Below are 5,387 nucleotides of genomic sequence, written 5' to 3'. Positions count from 1 at the left end.
AAAAAAAAAACACAATATAAAACAACAACCTATCCCCCAACATTTGAGGAACCGAACCGCGGCGAGTCCAAAGGAATAAGTTAACAATCACGTGCTCGAAGCACGAAAATTAAGACCGGCTCCCGAGAAACCGGAAGGAAACATAAACAAGAAAATGCAACGTGATGCAACCAAAAAAAAAAATACCGACGAACCCCAGCTATAAAATACGAAACTAAAAGGAAAACATTGCAGCGGACATATACCTCAAGGCTCACAGCCGAATTATCCGGCACATTCGTCCCCGAGGCGTTTCCCAGTGACGAACTCTGGAGCACATTTTCGCCGCTCGCAGTTGTTCCCGATGTTGTCCCGGCACCAGCCTGAGATAAAGACGAAGACGGCGGAGTGGTGTGCTGAACAGAACCTTGAAGGGGTTGCAAAACTCGCTGAGCGCTCGACGGGACGTTCACGTCAGACGGACGCTCCGGTTCGGTCATCTTGACACGGTTCCAACCAAAGTTAGGCAAAACTGACAACTATGAATAATTAACTCCTGCTTATATAATACGCACGAGGGCTAATGAATATTAATGAAGTATGAATAGTTATAAAGTCTACGGGTAGATGAAAAAATTATTACAACATGACGTAATACAAAAGCGGGTACTATTTACAGCGTGACACCAAACATAACTTTATAACTGTTCACTGTGAAGGTGGCTATGAATCTGCTGAAGATAATAGGCCATTTCCGAGTTGTCTGCCTCCTCTTCAAAGCGAGTCTAAGTGCAAAGTTTTTGTGATGGTAATTAGTTCTACTTTACATATAACTAACATATAACTATAACTAATTTTCGCACTTAGATCGGGTTTGAAGAGCAGACAGGCATGATCCCGGAAATGGCCTATTTTCTTAAACTTTGCAATGAGTTTTGTCTTAGCGTGCTAATTAATCGCCAGCAATAAAAAATGGGAATCACCGAGTTCGTTTTTGAGATATACGCGTTTAAAGATGATATATAGCGTGTTTTTCGGTGGCTCATTTGTTTCCATGGTAACCTATTACGTCACATTAATTTAATGAGTGCATCTGGTTAAACATTTATTGGTGTTTCACATGGTATCATAACATTGCAGTTAAAGTGCTCATAACGTAAAAAGTTTTATTTTCCCTTTTGAAAGTCCATATTGAAAAATGAACTTTAGCGAAAGGATTTTTCCATTCAAACGAGAGAGAAATTTTCTTCGACTTTTTAAGTAGCGTGCAAATTGCCCGCCATTTTGGCATACCATTCGCTGAAGTCTTCTCTCGACTTATGACGTAGATTCAGAAACACGTGTTCAGAGAACATGAGGATTTGAGAGTTGATGCGAAAAAATGCCTGAAAAATGCCTTACCCCTCGATGCAACAACACAGCTGATCTTCAAAAAAGAATATGGGTGCATAGGAATCCTTTCTTCAACTCGGAATCAGCAATAGCCCAAACAATTGTCTTGGCGAAAGGAAAGTACTGGCAGCCCGGTAAAACTTCGCCACTGTGCTACAACTTCGGCTATAAGTAGTTGTAACTTCGCTAGAACAGCAAGTCAGGCGCAAGTCAAGTTTTTGAGACTGAGTAAGGGTTAATCCGCGCTCCCCTTTCACTGCCATGTGTGATGCCCATTCATGTGGGCGGGCGCGATTGTTCTTATTACATCTCCATCGGATTCCAAATCGATCACGATGCCGTGGGCAAATCGTCGTACCCAAAATGAAATCAACTATCTCAAAAACACCCTTAAAAGCAATTAATAAGAAAACAATAACCGTTAGTTTCACGGGCAGTGATACAATCCGGCTGCGCTGATCAATGAACTCGCTTCAGGGACAACTAGAAAAGTGAGTGCTCGCAGTCTCGTACAACGATACATGATTACATGGTCTTCCATATCTTGCTTACTCGATTTTCGCAATTGGAGCGATTGCTGAATACCCGTCCACAAAGTAGCGTTTACGTTTGCGACGCTAGCCGCAGTCGCTAGCCGCAGGTTTCGCGCTGTTCCCGTCGGATAGAGTAAATTGAGTAGAATGGCTGGTGCCGCAGCACTGCCGCAGTGCCTTAGTCGACTTAAGGTTAAATTGAGCTGAGTAGACTGGCTAGTGCCGCAGTGCCGCGGTGCTTGTCTCATGGATTAAAGAATGAGGTATATCCAACAACACGACTGCGGCACTGCGTCAGCAGTGTTTTTAGGTCCATTTCTTGTGGGCGGGTATTCTGCTTTTGACATTAAGTCTATAATAGGTAGTATCTGCGGATTTCGCAAAGTGATTTTCTGCTCAGTATCTTAATTTAAGTGATTTCAGTTAAAGCTTACCTGCACGTGCGAGCGAAAGCCTAGCCTCTGTATCCAGAGAAGAATCCGACACTTTATAACTTCTCAAGTGTGCCTTGGTGTCTTTATCACATTTTGCTATTGTTACGCATTGAACGTTTGCTGGATTATCAGAACTTGCGAAAAAAAATCCCCCAACAAACTCAGAATAACCCCACGTGCTTTATCCTTATCTCTTGCGTGACAGCTCTGACGACACAATCACGGCACAACTCACGTAGGTCACAAAGCGTTCGACTGGTTGACCGTTGATGGTCGTTTGAGGGCTTCGAGGAAAATCCAACCAGCGTATACTTATATAAAGGGGGATACCTTTCTTTGTTTGTTTTGCAGGTACGTTCAGAAAGTGAATTAAGGAAACTTGTTTGCGTAAAAATATGGAATGGAATGAGTCTTACTAGTATGCAAATTTTTACAATTTTAGGTCAGCTATTTTAATTACCGAATATGTCACTCTTTAATAAAGCAAGACAGTTAAATTTCAATGACACGTTCCATTTTACCTACAGTGGTTCCAGTAAACTAAAGTCTCGAATTGTTGAGTGAATAAATCGAGATTAGCGTGTGTGATTTCAATATACCTCACCTCCGCTTTGGTGGTCAAAGGTCGACTTTTGTTGACAAACAGCATGTTGAGATTGGGCCTGAAAAATCCTCCGTTTCATTTACCCAAAAATTGTATTGAATTTAATTGCAGCAGAAACATTGCTTATTCCGATGAATATCGTCTCGTTTGAGAAAGCCATGTGCCAGGATGCTTTCTTGACGATCGAATTTCGCACAAATTTGGCACTCTGTAATCAATCTAAAAAAGGTTAAGTTTGGTATATTGTACCGTTAAGAGCGCAAAAGGGTGAATGAATTATTCTAGCTGTGCCATGTTGTTTTGATTTTCAAGTTACTCATTCGTTATTTCAAAAATAGCGATTCAAAGAAGCGACATTTTGGAGTAGTTTTCACTCGCTCACAAGGCCGGATACCGAAAAAGTCGCCGTCCAAGGTAAAATAATTATCGAAACAAACTAAAACATATTTTTCTAAAAATGGTTTTTGTAGGCCTTTATTGTGAGAAAGTTTGGCAATTTTCAATTTTTTTATCTTGCACAGTCTTGGGTGAAAATTGCTGAGAGGCACTCTTAACGTCAAATCGATAAAGAAGCACTTCAGTTTAAAGAAAATTGTGAGGAAACCAACTAGATAGGATGCTGTTCTTGACTTGATACTCAGTAGCATGCCTGAGTGTTATGCATATGACGAGCCATATACCTTTCCGCCCTTTGGTCTTTCACACTGGTACTGTTATTGCAGAAGCTAAGACCAGGGGAAAGATACTCACTCTTCCAAAAGAATTATATCGAAGCGGGATATGAGGGAAAATGCGACCTTGCTTTTTCAATAGATGGCTCTCCGATTGAGCAGGTAAAGAGACTGTATTTTTGGGTGTAGTTATTGATGAAATTTTGACTTGGAAACCTCACATCTTAAATGTATCGAGAAAAATTTCAAAGTCCATTGGTATCCTGTACAGGTCAAGTTTTTGCCTTTCTACAGCCTCTCTTCGTATTTTGTATTATAGCTTAATTTATCCATGCTTAATTTACTGCGTTTCTGTGTGGGGATTGACCTATAATTCTTACTTGAAAAGAAGAGTTACTTTCCAGAAGAAAGCAATTAGAATTGTTGCTAAAGTTCCCTTTGATTCCCATACAGATCCTATTTTTCGAGATCTCGAAGTTTTAAAATTCAGTAATGTTGTTTTGTTTCATTTAGGCAAGTTTATGTTTCTCTAAAGGTTTACTTCCCAATTTATTTAATGACATGTTTACACTGGCTAATTATATTCATCCTTATAACACTAGAAACTCATCCAATTCCAATTTTTATATTCCATTAATTCGAACTAATATACGAAAATTTTCAATTCGCTTCCAAGGCCCTAAAATTTTCAATACTCTTGACAGTCAAATTAAGTCATCTGGATCTACCGCTCAGTTTTGCAAAAACCTTAAAAGATTTCTTCTTTATCGTTAGTAGCATCAAATTCTTCGAAGTATTTACGCTTTTGTATTTTTGTGGATAAATGTGTGTGTGCACTCTAATTTTCGTCTTTTTAATAATATATTGTATTACGTCCCAGTGCTATCTTAAAATTAATTTCTTAGTCCAATTTGAGGAAGCCCATAGCTCCATAAGCTCTTATAGTTTGTTTATGGGCTTTCTCGCCTTTTTTACAATTTTTTTGTATTTTCTTTAATAATTCGAATACATTATATGTAATCATGGCAAGTCAAAACCTTGAAACCTTGAAACCTTGCTTGGATTTGACCCTCGAAGAAGATATTTCGGAACTCTCTAGTCTGGGAATATCGCTTCAGTTGCGATCGGGACAAAAAGAAGCCATATTAACCCTGCTTTCCAGAACAGATTTATAGGCAGTTCTTCCAACCGGCTTTGGAAAGACTCTTATCTTCCAGTTGTTTGTTAGAGTGAAAAAATCATGTCGAACAAACCCGCATGTGTGATAGTTGTTTGCCCGCTAGAAAGTAGTGTGCAAGATCAGCTATTGGAAGATGCTTCAATGGGTTCAACTGCTAATATCGCTTTCCGACGCCAGTTTATAAGACGTAGAGAGCAGCAAATGTCAACCGCTCTTTGCTTAACTGCTTAGCAAATTTTAAAAAAGTCATAGAATATTCCTCAATCGGATGATAAACAGCAACACTCCTTTGCACCAAAATCTTACTGCGCGTATTGTTGACGAATCTCACACTGATGAGACATGGACTAGTCAAAGGTTTGTTTGTTTTTCTTTACTTTGTTTAATTATTCTGAGATCAAGATGTTGGCTGTTGATATGTTAGTGAGGCTACGAGTACGCCCACATTGCATACCTATTTATGTAGTTCGACCATGTGCTCGAAGTAAGATGGTGACTGTTTATTAAACCGTTTGTTGCGTTCAATCCTCGCCTGAATGCTATACTTTAACGAAGTAAATCAACATGGTGGCAGCGTACTGAGGGATTCAGTTA

At 39.5% G+C, this 5,387-nt stretch overlaps 1 protein-coding gene across 1 annotated transcript in view; it reads left to right on the top strand.

Moving 5' to 3' along the window:
* The first annotated feature begins 2,570 nt into the window (after positions 1–2,570).
* LOC138051757 (QRFP-like peptide receptor) overlaps positions 2,571–5,387 on the top strand; it is a 15,953-nt gene continuing 13,136 nt past the window's right edge. The window contains exon 1 of the mRNA XM_068898008.1: positions 2,571–2,689. The gene's annotated coding sequence lies outside the window, so the exon portion shown is untranslated. The remainder of the gene's footprint in view (positions 2,690–5,387) is intronic.

The sequence above is a fragment of the Montipora capricornis genome, chromosome 6 (genome assembly GCF_036669925.1).
Source record: "Montipora capricornis isolate CH-2021 chromosome 6, ASM3666992v2, whole genome shotgun sequence".
Taxonomy (NCBI): Eukaryota; Metazoa; Cnidaria; class Anthozoa; order Scleractinia; family Acroporidae; genus Montipora; species Montipora capricornis.
Note: the sequence above shows the minus strand (reverse complement) of the source record. Positions and strands in the feature narration are given on the sequence as shown.